The 25,484-nt window shown below is 41.2% G+C and overlaps 1 pseudogene; it reads right to left on the bottom strand.

The window, feature by feature from the left end:
- Nucleotides 1-563: 563 nt before the first annotated feature.
- Nucleotides 564-21,577, bottom strand: LOC107770868 (DExH-box ATP-dependent RNA helicase DExH18, mitochondrial-like; annotated as a pseudogene).
- Nucleotides 21,578-25,484: the final 3,907 nt, after the last annotated feature.

Here is a 25,484-nt window from a genome sequence, read left to right on the forward strand (position 1 = left end):
TATGCACAGAGCCAGAAATATAGTAGTTCAGAGAATTCCCTCAGAACTCAGAACAATAAACATGCATGTTATTATACACAGTACAACATATGAGACTTTCATCAAATAATCAATCATGGCCATGACAAGTATAGCTCACCTAACAAATAAACATACTAAGCATCAGAATCCTCCACCTTCCCTCGATTCTGATGTTGGTAGATGCAGCTTCTATGTATTCGGATCACAAACTCTTTCAGTCATTAAATCTCCATTATCTTCGCTCCAGTAGTCAGTTTAGTACAATGGTAGCCAACAAACGGGACAGAGACCCTCTGTTGCGAATCTTTCATTCCTTTAATAAGAACACGATGCATCATGACTAAACATGTGAATTTACGAAAAAAATAACAATGCATCCTCGCAATTAAGAGCATAAACACGATAACATCTGGACGAAACTTGCCTCTTCTTCCTTGTCATATTCTAAGTCTAGTCTACTATATCTGGGCGTTGTACAAGACTATCTGCTTTGCCGGATGCTCGTACAAGTCTATAGTATAAGAACCATTAAACTAGCAGTATTATGCTGCAACCTTCTCCAGCTGCTGCTGTTGAGACAAAGGTGTTTCCTGACTTCTCCTGAAAATGGAATCAAATGAATAAGCAAATTCCTGACATCTTAGGATTGGCCCTCGCAGGTAAAATGTGTATAAAGATAAATAAAGGATATAACAAACATAACTTTAACTGTAAATTGTTTGAGTAGCAAAAGATTGGCATAAACCTCTAGAGGCCTTTCTGTGAGTGACTTGTATATGAGGAGTAAATTTTGGAAATGATCTAAAATTAAGCAAAGACATTAGTGCACCTCCTCAACCTATATCTCTTCATGCAATATACTTCTAATGCAAATAAGATTCTGTTAGCGTCAAGTAAGATACCGATTCCTATGGCCCCCCGCAGCCTTTTCCTCTCTCGTGCTAGTTAGAAGAAGCAGGAATAAAATGTGTTGGTCTTTGCAAGCATGGTATCGAGTACAAGGAATAAGAAATCCAGTATTAATGTGCAGTAAAATGTACTCGATCAGTGATTTTACATCTAGAATCAGTCGTATTAATCATTGCCTTTCGCCTGAGGAATCTCAAGGAAAACGGATTAAAATGACCAAGTCATTTCAACGCCCAGGCTACAAATTTTAATACTTCAGTGGAGAATGAAGAGTAAAGATGAAATAGCTTGAATGGCCAATCACATCACTTCCACAATTGCAATGATTTTGGAAGTACCTCGTTAAGTGATCATAACAAACTAGGAAAAATAAAAATAAAAGGTAATAATTGCCTTTACCAATTCATGAGAGGGACATGAGTTCGACTCATCCAGCATAATTTAGATGTGTATATTATTTAAATTGCTCAAATAAAATCGAGAAAGAAATAACCGAATCAGTGGAACGTAACAACTGACCTTGGCCTTTCATTACCACCATCCTTCTCCTGGCCTTTCCGTTTCCCGGAATTCCTTGACGACTCTGGTTTCCAACGAGCATTTGCTAGTGATTCACCTAGTAACTCAGCAATCCCCGTTGCCATCTAAGTTGCTCCGACACGGCAATTTAGGTGCCGCACTCGTGTCGACACGACACTAGTATGAGTGTGGGTATGGGATCCGTACCGGATCTGATCAAACAAATTTGGATACTTTGATCACGACGAACGGAAAAATTCGAGACGAGATACAATTTGATTCCCAAAATCAGAATCAAAACTAAGGTAAATTTGAATAAAATAATATACCTTATCTAGAAAATCAATCATTTACTTATCTATAACTTGAAAATTCACACTTTACAAGCTATACGTAAGTAATCCACAAAATTTCTCATAATTTAGAAATATTTTTATTTTTTTGAATTATTTTTAGCCGGATCCCCGCACCCTTATTCGTACTAGGATCCGTATCCCCGAATCTTAGAATTTACATCTCGAAGGATCCGACCTCTAAATTCGCACCCATATCGGACACCTTCACCTAGTAACTCAGCAATCTCTGTTGCCATTGCCTCAGCCTTTTTGAAATATGGAAATTTGTCGTTCTCAAAGTGATTAGATAACCACATATACATGGACAACACTTGGTGCCTAGTCTCAAGATCCAAGAGCTCCGAATCATTACGAGCAGAACATTTTGGCATACCCCTTGCTATATTAACAGGCAGCTCTTGTGCATACGATGACGCAAACTTGAGAAGATGGTACATTGCTTTTGGGTCTCTAATGTTAACATGAGCAAAGCAAAAATTGAAACGATCTTAAAGAAATAATCCTTGAACTTTCTCCAGCATATTAGCTATCTTTTTTATGTGGTTATACTGGCACAAGAAATAAGAACCATCCAAACGGTAATTTTCACCAAACCTATCAAGCAGCTCGGAGAATGTAGAGTTTGGAATTTGCCCCACAAATAACTCAACCTGCTCATAGAAAGGAAAGAGCCCAACTTTGTGAACTCCGTCAAATGGCTTCTTCAGACACTCGATTAAATAGTCTAAATCCACCAGCTGTAAAGTGGTGGTTAGTCCTTCAGGAGAGCGACTTCTCCTTCGACTAGCTCTTCCGGCAATCTGCTTCACCTGTGACGATGGAACATGAACAATCTTGTCACCATTGTACTTTGACAGGGTGTTGAAGATGATTCTTCGAATGTTCAGGTTTAAACCCATTCCGACCGCGTCGCTGGCAACCAAGACATCAAACTCATTGTTTGGATCGTTAAACAAGGTAGCTTGCTGTCTTCGAGTTTCTGGTGGTAAGGCACCATATATTACACAGCAATGGTGATTAGTATAGTTCTCAATCGCCAATTTTACCTCAAATATTTCTCTCCTTGAAAAAACAACAACACAATCCCCGGACCTCACGTTTTTCAGATCACCTAAAAGAGTCTTGGCTTCAACAACCAATGGCTTAAACCTCTCATAATGTTGCTCTACCAACTCATCCCCAGTTTCAGAAGAGATTTTGCCAGTACACTTGGGTCTCCACAAATATGTATCTTGTCAGCCTTTAACCCTAGTAGAGCCCTTGTCCATGCATAACCTCTATGCGAGTCCGCAATCATTTGGATTTCATCAATAACTGCTACATCATACATTTCATTAGTTGAAACCATCTCAACCGTGCAAGCAACGTGATTAGAAAATGGGACATGCTTCTTCTCCTGCCCTGTAAGAAGAGTACAATATACTCCTAATCTATTCACCTTATCGAAAACCTCCATCGCCAACAATCTTAGAGGACTACAATAAATTACCTTCTTCGCTTCCATGAACCTTTGAAATGCATTTATGTTTTACCACTATTTGTGGGACCACAATGATATATGATCTTGCGTTTCATCGCCCTGGCAAACGGAAACCAAGTATGAGGTTTTGTCAAATCCGCCGACTCAACCATTTTCCTGAAGTTTTTTATCTCATCAGGAAACTCTTCTAAGCAAAACTCCACGAAGATCGGAAACAGAAACTTTTCAGCCTCAATGCACGGACCAAGCGACACTAAGTACTTTGCAATATCAACCTTGCACTTTTTGAAGAAAAAGTTACTAAACTTATTGTCACGATCCAAAATCCGTCTAGTCGTGATGACCTCTAACCCAACCCGCTAGGTAAGCCAATTAACCACTAATCAATTCCAATAATAATTAATAAAGTAATTTAAGTAAGAAATATCTTAATCTTACACATTCCTTAAGAACTGGTAGAACAAATCATGAGCTTCTAAGAATAGAGTATACAAAGTTGGTACGAAATAAATACATCATCTATTTGAAAAGTACACAAATAGAGTTTTATGAATCTAAGGCTACTATGAATAAGAGGCAGCTACAACCGGAGCGCAGGTACATCTTCAGATCCGGCTCCCAACGAACACAACGACATCAGCAATCAACGAACACAACGACATCAGCAGTCGACATCTGCACACAAGGTGCAGAAGTATAGTATGAGTACAACAGACCCCATGTACTCAATAAGTAACAAACTTAACCTTAGGTTGAAAGTAGTGACCAGCTTGTACCAAGGTCGGGTCCAAAACCAATAGTCTACAACGGTCCTTAACAACGTAAAGCAAGTAATACAAGAAGCAACTCAAAAATAAAATGCTTGGCTAAATCATGATTTCTAAAAATAGTTCTTCCTTTCAAGTACATCAGTGAAAAACCAAATCGTTTACCGAAGTTGCCAAAATATGAGTAAGTTTGAAAACAGTAATTTTTCTAAAATCCTTTCAATGGTAATTAAGATGTCTCATTTTCTCTCCAGATAATTAGTATAAAATAAATGCATCAATATGCCCATATGTCAACACGTGTGAGAAATCATGAATGACGTGATACCGTACAACATGAGGAAAAATACATCTCTATGCATGTATGTCATGTGTGCATGTCAATGCAATGCTGTATGTGATGCACCATGCTGACAGCTTCATGTGCTCACACTCTCGAATACTCAACCGCTCGGTACTGTATATGGCCCATACGGCCCAGGGAATATCTATCTCGGAACATATACATCACTAATTATAAGTCACCCAGTACCGAGGAATGGAGAGATCCATCTCCAGGTTCACACTCTCAATTACTCAACCACTCGGTACTGTATATGGCCCACACTACTAGAAATTCGATAAAAATCGACCAAAAAAACTGATCAACGTTGGTCGGTAATGGCCAAAAATCGACCAAAACGCGACCATTTACGTGTGGACAGTATTTTTGTGGTCGGAAAGGAATACCGACCAAAGTTGGTCGGAAATTACCGACCAACTTTGGTCGGTCAATTAAATTCAAAAAAAAAATATTGCAAAAAAAACCGACCAAAGTTGGTCGGTTTTTTCCGACCAAAGTTGGTCGGTATTTTAGTTATGTAATAAAAAGATTCACCATCTGAGAATCGAACCGGGGTCTGTACTGTGGCAGAATATTATTCTACCATTAGACCATTGGTACATTTTGTTTTAAGATTGTCTTTTATTTGATTTATACTCTTTAATTGTATTTCCGCACGAAAATAACCGACCAAAGTTGGTCGGTTTTATTAAAAAGTAAAATTACCGACCAGGAATTTTTGCAGATACGAAAGCCGCATGTGCGGTACTCTTTCCGCAGGTACGAAAAACCTGTCTGGGCAGAACCTTAAAATGGACGAAAACTCAGTCCATTTCTTTCTATTTTTCATCCATTGTTGGGGGATTTCAGAGCTTTTGAGAGGGGAGTTTTAACTAGCAATTGGAAGGTAAGATAATTCTACACACCTTGAGTTAAATACATAGATTATAGGTAGATTATAACTAGTAAATCTTAGAAATCAAGGGGTTAAATGAAAAATCTAGATTTTTATAAAAGTGAGATTTTAACCATGAAAATAGTTATGAAATTGGGTAGAAATTATATATTTAAGTTCTTGAGATAATGGGTAACGTTTTTATCTGAAAATTCCCAGAATCCGAGCACGTGGGCCCCGGGTGAATTTTAGGAATTTTACCATTTTGGATAAGGTAATTTATTTAATATTTAGTATATATTAATTATTTTGTATAATATTTGGATAGTTTCGGATCTTTCGGCGTCGAATCGAGAATTCAACGCGACGTGATAATCGGAAAGTGGACTTTAAGACGAGGTAAATCTCTTGTCTACGTACTCATATTACACTTGCTGCACTTTTTGTGTAGGACGTGAGGCAAGTACTTGTGGGGGAACTATCGTCTTACACCCACGTTATCCAGGGGCATAGTTGTGAGCTGCCTTTCTGAGCCGTTCTGCAACTACTAGTGTCTCTCCTTGTATTTTTCATTCTGTCTATTTTTATTTCAGACAGTATTTGAGGCTTTGTATAATCTACTAGATGCTCATACACTTGTGACACCAGGTCTTGGCACACACATTGGTAGAATTTGGTGTTTTATTAATTTCTTGGTTTTAAATTTTATCAATATATGTTTAATTTATTAAGTTGGCTTGCCCAGCTGTAGTGTTGGGCGCCATCATGACCTATAGGTGAAATTGGGTCGTGACAATATGGTATCAGAGCACTAGGTTCACGTAGGTCTCACAAGTTATGAGTAGGCCTAATAGAGTCTTGCGGATCGGTACAGAGACGTCTGTACTTATCTTCGAGAGGCTATAGAGTATTAGGAAATTACCTTTCTTCATATTCCATCGTGCAATTGATGTAGTTCTAAATATCCTTCTCTTATTTTCTCTCATATGGTGAGAACGCGCTTGAATGAGGTTCCAGGCCAGGGACGAGCTACTCCCCCAGTTACTAGAGGCCGAGGGAGGGCTCCATCCCGTGGTAGAGGGTGAGGACGTCCCAGCACTGTGCCAGTTATGCCGCCAGTGGGTCCAGCAGAGAACCTCATTGTTGAAGAACAGGATGGGGTACATGTAGCAGAGCCAGCTTTGGTGGATTTCACATCTGCACCAGGATTTCAGGATGTCATGGGTCGTATGCTGCATTTCATGGACAATATGACTCAGGCCGGTTTATTTCTGGCAGACCCAGCCATATCTCAGGCGGGCGGGGGAGCACAGACCCCTACCGCGCAGGCTCATGGATAGGAAGCTGCTGTATATCAGACCTAGGGTGCACTACCCGTGGGTGGAGCCCAGCCAGTGGCAGCAGCTACACCTAAGCCTAGGCCAGCTGTAGCCGCCGATCCTCGGAAATTATTGGACGGATGGACTAGACTACATCCTCCTATCTTCGGGGGGTGAGCGACATGAGGATCCACAGGACTTCATTGATCGTTGCAGAGATAGACTACAAAACATGAGGATATTGGAATCTCATGGGGTTGACTTCGCTACTTTTTCAACTAGAGGGCAGGGCCCGTAGATGGTGGCAGTCTTATGTTCTTGGCAGGACAGCAGATTCTCCTCCCATGACTTGGGACAGGTTCACCCGTATCTTCTTGGACAGGTATATTCCACCCTACCAGAGGGAAGAGTTGCTCCAGCAGGGTCAGATTTTAGTGACCGATTATGAGGCAAGGTTTTCTTAATTATCTCGCCATACACTTATGATACTCCCTACTGAGGTGGAGAGAGTGCGTAGGTTTGTAGCCGGTTTACATACTGGCATTCAGGCCACTATGGCTCGAGAGGTTGAGATGGGTACTTCTTATGAGCGAGTTATGGAGATAGCCCGGAGGATTGAGGGTGTGCGTCAGCGGAGCCGAGAGCAGATTATGAGAGATAAGCGGTTCAGGTACTCTGGAGAGTTCAGAGGTGCTCCGTCTGGGGGCAGAGGTCAGTTCGTGAGGGGGCAGTCCAGCAGACCCCCATTTCCAGCACCACCACCTCCTCGGGGTACTCCAGTGCGACCTTATCTCAGTGCTATACCAGAGAGTTCTTACCGCCCACTAGCTATTCAGGGTCCTCCCAGTGGGTATTCAGGTCCCCAGGGCCAAACTCTTAGTCAGCATCCCATCGCACCGAAGAGTTGTTACGAGTGCGGGGATCCCAGTCACATGCGGAGGTTTTGCCCCAGGCTTCGGGGTAGACCACTACAGCAGGGTCAGCAGCCTATGCTTACCGGACCAGTTGCTCCACCAGTAGTTAGACTACCAAGAGGTGGAGGACAGGTGGGTAGGGGTTGTCCTAGAGGTAGAGGTCAGCCAGGCGAAGGCCAGCCAGTTGGCGCTCCAGCTCGATCCTATGCTTTTCCGGCTAGACCAGATGCATAGGCCTCAGATGCTGTGATTACATGTATTATTTTTGTTTGCAGCAAAGATGCCTCAGTATTATTTGATTTAGGATCCACGTATTCATATGTGTCATCTCTATTTGCTCCATTCCTGGGTGTTTCTTGTGAGTTCTTGAGTACTCCTGTTTATGTGTCCACTTCTCTAGGCGATTCTGTTATTGTGAACCGAATCTACCGGTCTTGTATTATTACATTCTGTGGTTATGAAACTAGAGCAGATCTCTTATTGCTCGAGATGACCCATTTTGAAATTATTCTGTGTATAGACTGGTTATCTCCATATCATGTTATTCTAGATTGTCATGCCAAAACTTTTACCTTGGCTATTCCATCTTTGCCTAGGCTGGAGTGGAAGGGTTCGTCGGTTAGTTCATTTAATCGGGTTATTTCTTTTATAAAGGCTCAACACATGGTTGAGAAGGGTTGTTTGTCTTATCTAGCCTATGTTCGGGATACTACTGCAGAGACTCCGGCTATTGATTCAGTGCCAGTAGTTCGGGAGTTCTCCGATGTATTTCCTTCAGATCTTCCAAGTATGCCACCTGATCGTGATATTGATTTTTGTATTGACTTGGCTCCAGATACTCAGCCTATGTCTATTCCACCGTATCGCATGGCTCCAAGAGAATTGAAAGAATTAAAAGAGCAGCTTGAGGAGTTACTAGCCAAAGGGTTCGTCAGACCGAGTGTATCGCCTTGGGGTGCACCGGTATTATTTGTGAAAAATAAGGATGGAACAACGCGGATGTGTATTGATTATCGCCAATTGAACAAAGTCACTATTAAGAACAAATACCCGTTGCTGCATATTGATGACCTATTTGACCAGTTGTAGGGTGCTAGGGTTTTCTCTAAGATCGACTTGAGGTCAGGGTATCATCAGTTGAAGATTCGAGATTCGGATGTTCTGAAAACTGCTTTCCGTACTGGATAAGGTCATTATGAGTTTCTGGTAATATCTTTCGGTTTAACTAATGCCCCGACAGCGTTTATGGATCTAATGAACAGGGTATTCAGGCCATATATTGATTCGTTTGTCATTGTCTTCATTGATGACATTTTGATCTACCCGCGCAGTAAGGAGGAACATGAGCAGCATATGAGAGTAGTGTTTCAGACATTGCGGGAACAAAAGCTATATGCTAAGTTCTCTAAATGTGAGTTTGGCTAGAGTCTGTAGAATTTTTGGGACATATTGTATCGGGCGAAGGTATTAAAGTTGATCCCAAAAAGATTGAGGCAATTCAGAATTGGCATCGACCCACTTCGGCGACTGAGATCGGGAGTTTTCTGGGTTTAGCAGGTTATTATCGTCGTTTTGTGGAAGGTTTTTCATCTATTATAGCAACTTTGACCAAATTAACCCAGAAGGGTGTTCAGTTCCGATGGTCCGATGATTGTGAGTCAAGCTTTCAGAAGCTCAAGACAACATTGACTACAACACCAGTGTTAGTGTTACCTTCCAGTTCGGGAATGTATACAGTGTATTGCGATGCTTCACGTGTTGGTTTGGGTTGTGTATTAATTTAGGAAGGGCGAGTTATTGCACATGCTTCACGTCAGTTGAAGACCCCACGAGCAGAATTATTCGGTACATGATTTGGAGTTAGCTGCGATTGTTCACTCTCTTAAGATTTGGAGGCATTATCTTTATGGGGTGCCCTGTGAAGTTTATACTGATCATCGCAGTTTGCAGCATTTGTTCAAGCAGAGGGACCTAAATTTGAGGCAGCGCAGATGGCTGGAATTACTAAAAGATTATGTTATTACTATCCTATATCATCCAGGTAAAGCAAATGTAGTTGCAGATTCCTTGAGTAGAAAGGCAGAGAGTATGGGTAGTTTGGCTTTCATTTCAGCAGAAGAGAGGCCATTAGCTTTAAATATCCAGTCCTTGGCCAACAGACTTGTGCGGCTAGATATTTCAGAGGCCAGCCGAGTTCTTGCATGTGTCATAGCTTAGACTTCACTATTGGAGCAGATCAAGGATCGCCAGTATGATGACCCACACTTAATGGTTCTTCGAGAAACGGTACTCTGAGGTGGTGCCAAGGAAGTTACTATTGGTGTGAATGGTGTTCTGCGACTCCAGGATCGTCCGTGTGTTCCTAATATGGATGAACAGAGGAAAAAGATCTTGGAGGAGGCACACAGTTCTCGGTACTCTATTCATCCAGGTGCTACGAAGATGTATCGTGACTTGAGGCAGCATTTTTGGTGGCGACGAATGAAAAAGAACATAGTTGAGTATGTAGCTAGGTGTCTAAATTGCCAGCAAGTTAAATATGAGCACTAGAGGCCAGATGGCCTACTTCAGCAGATGACCATACCAGAGTGAAAATGGTAACGAATTACTATGGACTTTGTAGTTGGGTTGCCGCGAACCTTGAGGAAGTTTGATGTAGTTTGGGTGATTGTTGTCAGGTTGACCAAGTCGGCACATTTTATTCCTGTTGTGACTACTTATACTTCAGAGAGGTTGGCCCAGATTTATATTCAGGAGATAGTTCGGTTTCACAGTGTGCCAATTTCTATCATATCAGATAGAGGCCCTCAGTTTACTTCACATTTCTGGAGAGTAGTACAGAGTGAATTAGTGACCCGTGTAGAGCTCAGCACAACCTTTCATCCACAGACCGATGGGCAGTCAGAGCGGACAGTTCAGATTTTGGAGGATATGCTCAGGGCATGTGTAATTGACTTTGGAGGACAGTGGGATCATTTCCTGTCTTTGGCCGAGTTTGCTTATAATAACAGTTACCAATCCAGCATCGAGATGGCTCCATTTAAGGCTTTATATGGCCGTCGATGCCGTTCACCTATAGGATGGTTTGAGCCCGATGAGGCTAAGTTATATGGTACTGATTTGGTAAAGGATGCCTTGGAAAAGGTAAAGTTGATTCAGGAGCGACTTCGTATAGCATAGTCCAGACAGAAGAGTTACGCGGATCAGAAAATGCGTGATTTATCATTTATGGTAGGTGAAAAAGTTCTCTTGAAGGTTTCGCCGATGAAGGAAATTATGAGATTCGGGAAGAAGGGTAAGTTGAGCCCAAGGTTTATAGGCCCATTTAAAGTGTTGAGACGAGTTGGGGAGGTCGCTTATGAGCTTGCATTGCCTCCCAGTCTATCGGGAGTTCATCCGATTTTTTATGTATCTATGCTCCGGAAGTATCATGTTGACCTATCACATGTGTTGGACTTCAGCACAGTTCAGCTAGATAAGAGTTTGGGTTATGAAGAAGAGCCATTTGCCATTGTTGAGAAACAAGTTTGCCAGTTGAGGTCCAAGAGGATTTCTGCAGTAAAGGTCCAGTGGAAGGGCCAACCAGTCGAGGAAGCGACTTGAGAGGCCGAGGAGGACATGCGGAGTAAATATCCACACTTATTTAGCACTCCAGGTATTATTCTAAACCCGTTCGAGGACGAACGTTTGTTTAAGAGGTGGAGAATGTAATGACCCAACTGGTCATTTTAAATTTTAGAAACCCGCTCCCTAAAATAAAACTCCCCGAACATGCTTTTATTAATTTATGACTCACTGGGATGGTTGGTTCGGGATTTGGAAGTGTGTGGGTTGAAATCAGAACACTTGGTTCCTTAAGTTAGCTTTAAATGGATAAGTTTGACTTCGGTCAACATTTTAAGAAAACGACCCCGAAATCGGGATTTGACGGTTCCAATAGGTTCGTATGATGATTTTGGACTTAGACGTATGTCCGAATCGGGTTTTGGATAACCCGGGAGCGTTTTGACGCTTAATAGTAAAAATCAACTATTTGAAGGTTTTAAATTCTTTAAATTCGGTTTGGTGTAGGTTTTTGAGTAATTGAAGTCCGTTTGGAATTCCGAGTTTGGGAATAGTTCCGTATAGTGATTTAAGACTTGCACACAAAATTTTGTGTCATTCCGAGTAGTTTAAGTATATTTCGGCGCATTGGAAGTAAATTGAAGAACTTGAAATTCTTAAGTTTGAATCAATTTGGTTTAGGGTATGATTATTAGATTTGATGTTGTTTTAAGCATTCTGAGAGTTCGAGCGAGTCCGTTTTATGATTTTAAACCTGTTGTATGTTCGGGCGGGGCCCCGAGTGTTAACCGGACGAGGCTTGGACCAATTTTGGAAAATTGAGAAAGGACTGAAGCTCCCAGCTACTGTCATAATCGCACCTGCGCTTGGACAGCTGCAGGTGCGAGCCACCAATTGCAGGTGCGAAGGAGAGGAGCCTGCCCAGCCATCGCAGGTGCGAAGTATTTTGGCGCACCTGCGAATGCGCAGGTGCGAAGGCCTGATACGCAGGTGCGAAGTAATGCGCATGTGCGATGGAATGGGCGCACCTGCGCTTGCGCATAAGCGAGCACTTCTTCCGCATGTGCGGAACCAGGAAAAGAGGGAAAATGCGCACCTGCGAGGACTTTCCGCAGATGCGAAAGCCGCATGTGTGGTACTCCTTCCGCAGGTGCGAAAAACCTGTCTGGGGAGAACCTTAAAACGGACGAAAACTCAGTCCATTTCTTTTTATTTTTCATCCATTGTTGGGCGATTTCAGAGCTTTTGAGAGGGGGTTTCAACTAGCAATCGGAAGGTAAGATAATTCTACACACCTTGAGTTAAATACATAGATTATAGGTAGATTATAACTAGTAAATCTTAGAAATTAAGGGTTTAGGTGAAAAACTTAGATTTTTATAAAAGTGAGATTTTAACCACGAAAATAGTTATGGAATTGGGTAGAAATTATATATTTAAGTTCTTTAGATTATGGGTAACGTTTTCATCGAAAAATTTTCAGAATCCGAGCACGTGGGCTCGGGGTGAATTTTAAGAATTTTACCATTTTGGATAAGGTAATTTATTTAATTGATAAATTTCGAATCATTTAGCATATATTAATTATTTTGTATAATATTTGGATAGTTTTGGATCTTTCGGCGTCGAATCAAGAATTCAACACGACGTGGTAATAGAAAAGTAGACTTTGAGACGAGGTAAGTCTCTTGTCTAATCTTGTGACGGGGGAATTACCCCATAGGGATTAAATTGAATAATTGTTGCTAATTGCGAGGGCTACGTACGCACGAGGTGACGAGAGTCCGTGCGTAGCTACTATTAATGCTAAAGACCGGGTAGTTTAGGACTCAAAGCTTGAATTAATTATGTACATTTTATTCTTTGTTTAATTAATATTAATTGATATATATGAATATATTGTGAATTGTTAGATAAAGATATTAAAGGATGGAAATCTCATATGCTTGATTTTCTATTTAAATTAATTAATTGTTAAAAGAAATTATCTCTTCCCGAATTTATCTTATAATAAATATACTCTCCTTCCGGAGGTACATAAGAAAATGTCCTCCTTTCTTGTGGAGCGGGCCGAACGCCTCGGCAGGATAGATGCATCTATGGATCATGCCGCACGTCCCTCGGCAGTGTACACGACACTCTGGATCGGGTCGTACATCCTCGACAGAAATCGTTCTTAATAATAATAATTACACGATACTTTAATAGTCATTTCAAGCTTGCGAAGCTAATTGATAAATTGGAGAATCCTTGAAATTTAATGAATTATTATTCGTGCTTGTTAAGGAATTAATTACTATTCCTGTAAATGAGATTAATTGATAAATTAAAAATTATTTGAATTTAAGGAATTTAATTAATATATTGAGAATTATTACATTTGAAGGAACATGATTATTTCCGCTGGTTAAATAAATTATTGTAAATTCTGTGAATCGTGCTAATTTAGATATTCTAGTTGTATTTCAGTTATTATTATTGACCCATAGTGAGTGTCAAAGTTAGCCATTGCGTCTCTACCATTTCGAGATTAGGCTTGATACTTAATGGGTACACGTTGTTTACGTATTCATACTACACTTGTTGCACTTTTTGTGCAGGATGTGAGGCAAGTACTAGTAGGGGACCTATCGTCTTACACCCACGTTATCCAGGAAAATAGTGGTGAGCTGCCTTTCTGAGCCATTCTGCAGCTACTAGTGAGAGAGAATCTTAATTAAGAGATATATCCTTTTAGGTGAGAGAGAATCTCAAGAGAGAGATTTTATGGAAAGTTGTACATAATTTAACTAAAAGGGTAAGATTTTAAAATAAATTGTGTTTTATGTAATTTTGTGAAAGTAGTTGTAGGAAATTTAAATAAGTCTTAAAAAGATTGTATTCTATGTAAATTCCTCAAATTCTTAAGGCCCCAAAAATATAAAGCACTACTATATCATTATATAATATATATGTAATTTATATTTATATAATTATTGATAAAAATAATTTAATTTTTTATATTTTTTAAAAATTTGGTAGAAGTAGGATTGAATGAGGTAATATGATAAAACTTTTCTCTCACTAAATTAAATAATATATTTACTTTCTCATCAATTCTATTTTTCTTTCTTTATGTATTGTATTTTTTTTTCATATTCTCACTAGTTTACTTCCTAATTTCAACTCAGATTCTCTAAATTAGAAATTCTTTTTTGTCACATTTGATTGATCCACACATCAGAAAGCAAGTTCTTTTGTGTCTCATCTTTTTTAACTAAGAAATTTCTGAGACAAGTGTCGTAAGGTTGAGAACACGATAGATAATAGGCTCAACCCTTTTACCATATTCATTTAATGTTATATTTTTATATAGGGGAGAGTTTAATGCCATACGATGTGCGCCTAACCCACACATTATACTGTAACGATTCGACCGATCATTTTGAGCTCTAGCACGTCGTTAGGCGGTTTGAGGCCTTGAGTAGTTTCAGTTCATGTATTATGACTTGTACGCGTAGTTGGAGTTGAATTTCGGGAAGTTCGGCGTTGATTCGAATAGAAAATTCTTAAGCTTTACGTTGGAAGAATTGAATAAGGATTGACTTTTGAGTAAACAATCTCGAAATCGGGATTTGAAGGTTTCAATAGGTTCGTATGATGATTTCGGACATGGACGTGTGTTCAGGTTGAGTATCGGGTGGCCTGGGAGCATTTTGGCGCTTATTGAGGAAGGTTAAATTTTTTGGAGGTTTTAGAATTTTATATGTTTGATTTGAAGTGATTTTTGGTGTTATCGATGTCCGTTTGGAGTTCCGAGCCTTGGAATAGGTTCATATCGTGATTTGTGACTTGCACGCAAAATTTTGCATCATTCCGGGATGTTTATGTATAATTCGGATGCGTTCGGCGACGTTTAAGAGTTCGAAAGTTTAAAGGAAGGTTTCGATTGTCGATTCATAGTTTGGATGATGTTTGATATTATTTGAAGCCTCGAGCAGGTCTGTGTTATATTATGGAACTGGTTGGTGTGATTGGACGTGGTACCGGGGGCCTTGGGTGTGTTTCGTGATGGTTTCGAACCAAGTTAGGATGATTTACTGTTGTTGGTGTCTGGTTTTGTTCTTCGCGAACGCGAAGGGATTCACGCATTCGCGAAGAAGGATTTTTGGGGATTCTGGTTTTTCCCATCGTGAATGCGGAGAAGAGGCTGGGGTGGCCTACGCGAACGCGAAGAAGGAAGGGGAGTTGGGGTCTGACAGGTGTTAAGCCTTCGCAAACGCTCTTCGCGAAGGGCAGGGGTCAGAAGGCTTCGCGAACGTGACGTGGAGGTCGCGAACGCGTAGAGGAAAATTTGGAGGCAGTGATTTTTGCCTTCGCGATCGCGATGATTTTTCCGCGATCCCGAAGAAGAGTGGGTCAGGGCAGATTGATTTAATACGGGACTCCGCCTATTTCTCTCCCATTTTTTATTTGGTTGGGCAATGTTTGGAGCTCATGGAGGTAAGATTTTCATCATCTATGTCAAGGTAAATAATTCCCATAAAATGTTAGTGAAATACGTGGATTACATATGGATTTAAACATGAAGATTTGTAGAAATTGTGAGATTTTGAAAGATGCCTAAAATTTGGTAGTTTTGGATTTTTACCACGAAATTGGACATGAAATTAAGAATAAATTATATTTGAGTTCGTAATGTTATGGGTAATGTTTATCTTCGAATAGTTTTGGAATCCGGGCACGTGGGCCTGAGAGTTGACTTTGTTGACTTTTCGAGCGGAGTTGGGAGGTGTTATAAATTTATTAATTATGATGTTGGAGTATAGTTTTATTGGTTTCGGATCGATGGGCATTGTTTGAGGTGCTAGAGAGGAGTTGGAGCCGGTTATGGAACTTCAGAGCGAGGTAAGTCTCTTGTCTAACCATGTGAGGGAAAATTTACCCCGTAGGTGTTATATTCTTATGTGCTACATGCTGTGGGAGCTACGCACGTATGAGGTGACGAGTGTCCGTGCGTATGCTAGAGTTCCTAATTATGTCCGGATAGACTTAGGTTCATACCATGCTATAATTTTACTATTTGAGTTATCCTTGCTCGCCTAATTTCTTTATTTTGCGTTACGACTTGAGACTAGACTTGCATAGGGTGACGGACTCGCTATTGTAGAGATGTGACGAGCTACTTGATAATCTGCAGAATAATTTGTGCTTCCCTTACAAATTCCTCCCGCGTTATGTGTATTCATTGCAAAGTTTTCCTTAAATTTCATAGCTCACACGTATATTCGTGTGTGGGGTCAAGGACCCGTTAAATCTTCTTACTCTAATGGGATCGGGTCATTCACCACGGCAGTAGAATAGTTGCATCTATGGTTCGTGTCGTTCGACCCTCAGCGGTGTACACATTATTATGGGATCGGGCCACTCACCTCGACAGTATCATATTATTTATGGGATCGGGTCGTTTGCCTCCGCAGTACCACATTCTTATGGGATGGTGCCTATCTAAGAAAGATTCATGATTTTAAAAATACTAAAATGAATAATTAAGTGTTGGCTTGCTAACGATGATGTTGGGCGCCATCACGGCCTATAGTGGATTTTGGGTCGTAATAGCTTGGTATCAAATTGTTAGGTTCACTTAGGTCTCACGAGTCATAAGCAAGTCTAGTAGAGTCATGCGAATCAATACGGAGACGTTTTTACTTATCTTCGGGAGGCTACAAGTTTGTTAGGAGCACTTCCCTTATTGATTCCTCATCGTACGATTTGATTCCATTGAGGCTTATGCCTTCATTTCCTTTCTATTCATTATTATATGATGTGGAGTGTCGGTTATCAATTGGGTATCGAGGAGTTGTAATGGTACTGCAAATATGGTGCATGATGTTTTTCCCTACGTATTCGAGTGGGCTATTATCGTCGCCGTATGGAGGGATGTTCTATCATTTCAGCCTAGTATTTGTTTTGCCCACGGTCGAGATTTGATACTTTCAAATTTGGAGGAAATTTTGTTTATATTGTGCTATCACCGTCCCTGGTTGAATGCGATGAGGCTCATCAGCATATTGATCTTCATTTGATTGACTCTGGGCACGGTGATGTGGAATGGAACCTAAGAGGAAGCTATCAGAGATGGTTGTGTGTTGTGACTTTAGGATTTAATCGGCATTTCCAATGTTAATGGTTCAGGGGAGATGATTTTTGAAGTGGTTTCTATGCTTAGGAATTTCGAATGTGACGAGAATGGCTTGATAGCATATTGTTGGGCCTTCGGGTGTTGTTGATGAATAAAGGGATTCTTACGGATGGTGGATCAGTGTGGACCCAGGGAGGTGTAACAACCCGGCCAGTCATTTTGAGTGTATTAGCCTCGATACCCCTATTTATTTCCTTCTTTATGTTATATTGTGGTTACGTGACTTGTCGAGAGGTTTGATTTATGGTTCGGGAGAGAAATGGAACACATAGTCCCAAAATTGGAAGTTTAAGTCAAAGGAGTCGACCGTAGTTTGATTTGTGTGAAGACGACTCCGGAATAGAGTTTTGACTGTCCCAATAGATCTGTAGGGTGATTTTGGAATTAGGAGCGTGTCTGGATATTGATTCGGTGATCCGTAGGTCATTTCGGCGTTAATTGGCGAAAGTTGGATGATTTTTGAAAAGTTTGACCGGGAGTGGACAATTTGATATTAGGGTCGGATTCCGATTCCGAAAGTGGGAGTAGGTCTGTAATGTCAATTATGACTTGTGTGCAAAATTTGAGGTCAATCGGACTTGATTTGATAGGTTTCGGCATCGGATTTTATAGTTAGAAGTTCTAAAGTTCATTAGGTTTGAATCGATGCGCAATTCGTATTTTTGATGTTGTTGACATGATTTGAAGGATCGACTAAGTTTGTATGATTTTTAAGGACTTTTTAAGTGTTTAGTTGAGGTCCCGGGGGCCTCAGGGTGGTTTCAGATGGTTAACGGATCGAGTTTGGAAATTAAAGAATGGCTGAAGTGCACCAGTTTCGGTGCAATCACACCTGCGCAAGTTTGATCGCATGTGCGAGCTCGCAGAAGTGAGAGGGAGAGCATAGAAGTGGGACTGAAGGGGGTGGTCAGTGGTCGCATGTGTGATGAGGAGGTTGCAGAAGCGGAGTCGCTCCTGCGGAAGAATGATCACGGAAGCAGAGAGTAAGGGAGGCTGAGGTGGTAAGGGTTTTTGCAGAAGTGGACGTGCGGGCATAGAAGTGCTTCCGCAGATGCGGATTATGATGCGCAGGTGTGAAGTCTGGGAGCCTAAGTGAGCTCCCTAGATGCAGAGGTTTCACCACAGGTGCGGTCCCGCAGAAGCAGTATCTTTGTGTGCAAATGCGCAAAGTGTTGGGAAGAGAGTTTAAAATCGAGGGTTTGCCATTTTCTTCATATTTTGAGATATAGAGCTCAGATTGAGGTGATATTTTGAGGGATTTTCATAGAAATCATTTGGCTAAGGATTTTTGACTCGTTCTTTTATTATATTTCACTAATCTATCTTCGATTTCTTCATTTAATTAAGGATTTAGGTTGAGAAATTTGGGGAAAGAGCTGTAGAGTTCTTAGACCAAATTCTTGAGTTTTGAAAAGCGAAATGGGATCGGATTTGAATAATATTTATATGGTTGGACTCGATATCAAATGGGCATTCAGATTTTATAATTTTGGTCGGGTTCCATGACGTGGTCCCGGGTCGACTTATTGGAGCGATTTTTCATTCTTTGCTAAATTCGTTATCTCATTATTTAAATTAGTTTCCTATAGTTATATTTATAGTATGAAATTATTTTGTCTAGATTCAAGCCAATCGAAGTTCGAAAATCGAGGAAAAGGCCTTCTTATTGATTGATTGAGCGAGGTTTGAGGTAAGTGGCTAGTCTAACCTTGTATGGGGAAAATCCCCTTAGGATTTGGAATTGTTTTTATAATTTGCAATATATGAAGGCCGTGTACGCGAGGTGACGAGTGTGTAGTCAGGCTAAATATTAAAAAATCTAGGTTTTGCTAAGTAGTTTCCTTTTATTTCCTTAATCGAGTTACTCTAGCCTGTGTAGTCATCATGTTTAGCCTAATTTCACATGTCTACGTGTCTTATCTCTTATTTGAAATTTATACAACATGCTTAGTTGAGTTTTCTGCTTCCTTGATTCTGTATTCATTCTTTAAATGTAGGATTCTTTGCTTGTAATATTATTATTTCATTTGTTATGTGTTGGTTTTCGTGATTATTGTTGAGGTGACTGTTTGGTTGTGGCACGAGGTTTCTGCCGTGCGGATTGTTATTGTGGCATGAGGTTTCTGCCGTGCGGGTTGTTATTGTGGTACGAGGTTTCTGCCATGCGAATTGTTATTGTGGCAAGAGGTTTCTGGTGCGCGGTTGTTATTGTTTGCACTAGGTTTTTGTCGTGCCGTTGTGAGATATTTACTTTTGGGACTATGAGGCGGTATCTCGGGAGTGCCCCAGTTGATTTCCTCTATTTGTTGTATTGTTGTTGTTGTGGTGGTTGTTCCTAAACTTGTAAGATTCTTCCACCCTTAAGTGTTGTAATTGTCTTCTTGATTCCGTGTTGTTTCCTTCCTCTGAATTTCTATTGTTACACTTCTCTATCATTTCATTATATTATTATATCTTTTGTCTTGTTTTTTATTATTTCTAGTAGGGACCTGACCTGACCTCGTCACTACTCTACCGAGTTTAGGCTTGGCACATACTGGGTACCGTTGTGATGTACTCATACTACGCTTCTGCACATCTTTTTGTGCAGATCTAGGTACTTCCTACCAGACTAGATATCAGTGAGTTAGTCCGTACGTGGAGACTTCAAGGTATATCTACCAGCGTCCGCAGACCTCGGAGTCCCCCTCTATCTTTATTATGTTGTTTTCCTTATCCTAATTAGACTCTGTTGTATATAGATATTTAGTATTTCTCTTTAGAGCTTGTGACTTATATCTACCGGATTTTGGGAGTTGTATGTTCTTGAGTTGCAGATTTTATTTATTACAGTTGTTGATGTTTTGAGTTTTAGCTTAATACTTCAGTTATCCCGCATACTTGTTAGGCTTACCTAGTCTTAGAGACTAGGTGCCGTCACGACATCCTACAGAGAGAAATTGGGGTCATGAGAAGTTGGTATCAGAGCCCTAGGTTCATAGGTGTTATGAGTCACAAGCAGGTTTAGTAGAGTCTCGCAGATCGGTACAGGAACGTCTGTACTTATCTTCGGGAGGTCATGGAACTGTTAGGAAAAGCTTCATTTCTTTGATTCCTTATCGTGCGAAATCTTTGACTTCGAATTCTAAATATTCTGTCTTTCTATTCTCTCACAGATGGTGAAGACACGTACTGCTAGATCGGATAACCAGATACCTGCACCCCCTGCTAGAGATGCGAGAGGCCGTGGCCGGGGTAGAGGCCGAGGATGTCCACGTAGTGCAACCTGAGCACCCACACGAGTTGCTACAGAGGAGCTACCAGTAGCTCCAATTGGAGTACAGGCACCTGAGACTCCTGTTACTGCACCAGCCCTCCAGGAGACTCTCGGCCAGTTTCTGCGCATGTTCAGCACTTTGGCTCAGGTAGGGTTAATACCACTTGCTCCTGTCATATCTTAGGCTGGAGGAGGAGCACAGACTCCAGCCGCCCGTACCCCAGAGTAGAGAGTCCAGGTTGACCAGGTTCCAGAGGTCATACTGGTGCAGTCGGTAGCCCCAGTTCAGCCCGAGGCTAGGGCAATAGTTTCTGAAGAGGAGAAGCTCAGTCTCGAGAGGTACAAGAAGTACCACCCTCCCACTTTCAGTGGCTTGGCGTCAGAGAATGCCTATGATTATCTTGAGGAGTGCCACCGTATCCTCCGTACTATGGGTGTTCCGGAGTCTAGTAGGGTTTATTTCACTACGTTCTAGCTTAGAGGAGCGGCTTATCAGTGGTGGCGAGCATATGTGTAAGGCCCCATTAAAATTTTCTAAGGATTTAAGATTTAAATATACGCCAGCGGTATTTGGGAATAACGTATTTGAGTATTAAAGGAGACCTATGGGATATCACCACATCATTTTGAAATGCAAATATATGTTTAAGGTGTGTTAGAACATATTAAGAAGTTTTGTGAATCAGAAGAATTTATGTGTAACAAGTTGGATACATTAAATGGAAAGAATTTTATTATGTAAACATGATTTCATACTTATATGAAGGTTTGGAAGTTAATTCGGGTCTATATCATAGCAAGGTATCAATTGAGGGTGAGTGGAGCAGCAAGAAATCGAAAAGAAAATAACTGGGAGCGTGCTAGGGACAGTGCAATGTGCGGATTGTGGCAAGCCAGCCCTCTCAGCAACTTTGAAAACCAGTGAAGTATAGGCATTTGGCGTTGGCGCTGGCACGCTACCCCTACCTGAAGATTTTCCCTTAAGTACTCACCTTGGGGGTTCATTTCCCCCATTTCACTTGGACGGATTTGGGAGTTCTTCTCCACTCTCTCAAGACCACCAACTCCTCCCATATTCAAGGTAGGAAATTCCCATTATCTTGGTGTGAAATTCCATCATTTCTACACTAGTATTGATGAAATATACACATAAAATACATAGATCTTTAAGAAATTTGTTCAAGAACTCAAAGGAGAGTTTTGCAAGATTTCTTCCAAAAGGTAATCCTACACCCTTAGACTTACATGTATGGATATATTATGGGAATATGATTATGAAGTAAGTATTAGAACTTATGGTATGGTGATTGGAAGCCATAAGTTCCCAATTTAAATACATAACCATTGTAGAGAAAGGTGATTATTTGGTAGAATTTTGTTGGTTGGGTGTGGATGAATGGTCATGTATGTAATGTTCGAAGTTGTGAATTGTTTAAGAATGATGGTAGGATAAATTATAGGTAAATGGTAGTATTTAGATAAACTAATTCTATGGTTAAGAGGGGTAGAGATTCATGCCTACTAGGTGTTTGATAAAATGCCTAAATGACCTAAATTATGGAATTTGTTACTAAGATTGGTCCCATTGGATGTTGTTAATGTAGATTGAAGTTGCTTAGTGTAGTGGATCGTTGTAGTATCATTAAGGGACGAATTTGAGGTATGTTGGCTAACTCATCTCTTAGAATTGAACTTCACATTATTCTTGTAAGTTTCAAGTTGTTCACCACGAACCGATTATTCCGAATAAGCTTTGTGACAAGAGATATATGTTCTGTACGTGTTCCAAATGTTATTATTGTGTTGTGTTACTATTGTGAGAACGTATTCAAAGTATGGATTGTTTATCTAAATATTACAACTTCAAGTCGTGTTACAAATAAAAACTATGATGCTAAATTGTGTAGAGATCGTGATTAGGATTACACCACCACTCGCATACATTGAGGTGAGGCGGCAAGGCCGCTTTGTGTAAAGTTTTGGTATTGTGGAATACACCTCCACTCACATACATTGGGGTGAGACAGCAAGACCGCTTTGTGTAGAATTTTGAGATTGTGGAATACACCTCCACCCGCATACATTGGGATGAGGCGGCAAGGCCGCTTTGTGTAAAACTTGGGTATAGTGGAATTCACCTCCACCCATATATATTGGGGTAAGGCGGCAAAGCCGTTCTGTGTAAAGGTAGTTATAGAGAATCCTCTACTGGAAATTTATAAATGTTATTTGAAGATCTTAACAAATATGTTTGACTTTTATGGCTATCTAAGCCCTATGATTTTTACCTTGATTCATCATATTCATATTGTATTTCCAAATTCTTGAATAGATGTTTTGGTTTTCATACTAGTACTATTCGACATATACTAACGTCCATTTTGCTGGGGGCGCTACATCTTTAATAGATGCAGGTGGTTCCACAACAGGAGACATTGATCGGTGATAGCGGTACATCCTCTTCCCAGCTGACTTGGTGAGCCCTATTTCATTTCGGGTCATGTATCTTTTGTTCCTTGTGTATTGTGTTTGAGGTATAGCCGGGGCCTTGTTGCCGGCATTATTATAGCACTTCTATATCAATATGGGCTCCGTAGACATAGTGTGGGTTGTATATTGGTGATGGGGAAGTCAAACTAGTTATGTTGTGTTAAATTTCTTATGCCACTTCAGACTATGAAAAATGTGTGTGAAATTTGAGACTTCAAAATGAAGTAACTAATGGTAAGAAATTGGTATTGCAGACATGATCACCTTATTGTTTGATTTACGCAAATATGTATTCTCTTTATTCATGGATGAGTTTGGGTAGAAGGAAATCTAATAGGCTTGCTCGGCTGGGTTCACTCGGTTGAGCGCCAGTTGCGCACCCCGAGGTCGAGGCATGACAAACTTGGTATCAGAGCCTAAGGTTTTAAAGTGTCCTAAGATGTCTTGGAGCCGTGTCTAGTAGAGTCCTTCTTATCCGACCACATCTATAATTAGGATGCTACTTGGGAATTTAGGAATAATACCCTTCTTTCATGTTCTCGATCGTGCGATAAAGCTAATTGTAAGATTGTTCCTCCTTTAACTCGTGCGTTGCTCTAATTTTCAGTACATGGCATCTAAGAAGAAGGCAAGAACTGGACAGAGAGCCATTGTCACCCCAGGAGTGGCATTTGATCCTATATTTGATGATGCGGGTGAGCACCCAAGGGGTGAGGATATTCCCCCAATTACTACACTGCCTGATTCTACTACAACTAATCAGACCGCACATGTCCCTTCACCTACTGAGGGTGCAACGGTCCCTTCAACTGATATTCCAGTTCCACCTCCACCTCCAGCTTCCGATTCTGGTATTTCTGATATTGATCTTAGGGGAGCCATACAGATTTTGGCACAGATAGTGGCTTCTCAGGCCCAGAGATCGAGTGTTGGGCCTACTTCTTCCAGTCAGCCAGGTGAATCTGCTATTTCCAGGTTGAACAAGTTTCTTCAGTTAGATCCTCCAGTGTTTACGGGTACTAATCCTGAGGAGGACCCCCAGGACTTCATTAATGAGATGCACAAGACTCTCCGGGTTATGCATGCTACAGAGACAGAGGGAGTGGAGTTGGCCTCCTACCGCCTGAAAGGGGTGGCCTATTCTTGGTTTGAGTTATAGGAGGAATCCCGTGGGGAGAGGAGCCCTCCGACAAGGTGGGGTGAGTTCACAAATGCCTTTATAGATCATTTCTTTCTTGTCGAAACTAAGGCAGCTCGTGTCGTTGAGTTTGAAAGCCTGAACTAGGGTAGTATGAATGTGTGGGAGTACCATATAGAGTTTGTGCGCCTGCCTAAGTATGTTATTCACATGTTGCCCACTATGGAGGCTAGAGTGCGCCAGTTTGTACAGGGCCTTAGCCCTACAACTACCTTGAATTTCGATATGAGCTATGGTAAAATGGTGGCATTTTCTCAAGCTACAGAGACTCGCAAATTGAAGAATAGAGTGGAGCTTCAGAGTAGCAACAAGGCCTGGTCCACGGGCAACTTTGGTGGTTCTTCCGGTGGTGTTGGTGGTGGTAGGTCGGCATTCAGGGGAGGGTCATCAGGACCATCTCAATCCTTCGCTCAGTCTTTGATGAGTGCACAGTCATCTGGACCCAGTCAGGGCAACACGGGACCCCACTAGCAGGGTCGGCCTGGAGGGAGATTCCAGCAGCAGCGGAGGCCCCCATGCCCTAAGTGTGGGAGGATACACTTTGGGGTTTGCTTCATAGACCTACCTATATACTACGGATGCGGTGTGAGGGGTCACATCCAGAGGGATTACCGTTCATCTCGCCGGATCATGGGCAGAGGTGCGGCGCAGCCAGCTAGTTCTGCAGCTACCACACCTACAACACTTCCAACTCAAGGCACCCTAGCACCCGCAGGGTGTGGTGCAGCTAGGGGTAGTGCACAGAATTCGGGAGGACCAAGCAAATTTTATGCTATGCGGAGGCATCGGGATTTAGAGGCTTCTCCAGATGTTGTCACAGGTATATTGTCTGTCCAGTCCCATGATATATATGCTCTTATTGATCCCGGTTCCACTTTGTTATATGTCACTCATTATGTTACTATAGAATCTGGGATAGAACCGGAACAGCTTCATGAGCCTTTCTCTGTATCTACTCCAGTTGGTGAGTCTATTCTGGCCGCGCGGGTTTATAGGGATTGTGTTGTCACGTTGCGTGGTCGAAACACCATGGCCGATCATATTTAATTAGGGATGGTCGATTTTGACGTGATAATGGATATAGACTGCTTTATTCATGTTTTTCCAAGCTTGATTGCCGAACCAGGACCGTTAGGTTTGAATTTCCAAATGAGCCAGTTATTGAGTGGAAGGGCAGGTGATGTGGTGCTGAAGGGTAGGTTTATTTCTTACCTTAAGGCCACGAGGATGATTAATAAGGAGTGTATCTACCATTTGGTTCGAGTAACGGACACCGATGCAGAGGCACCTACA

This window comes from Nicotiana tabacum, chromosome 22, assembly GCF_000715075.1.
Source record: "Nicotiana tabacum cultivar K326 chromosome 22, ASM71507v2, whole genome shotgun sequence".
Classification (NCBI taxonomy): Eukaryota; Viridiplantae; Streptophyta; class Magnoliopsida; order Solanales; family Solanaceae; genus Nicotiana; species Nicotiana tabacum.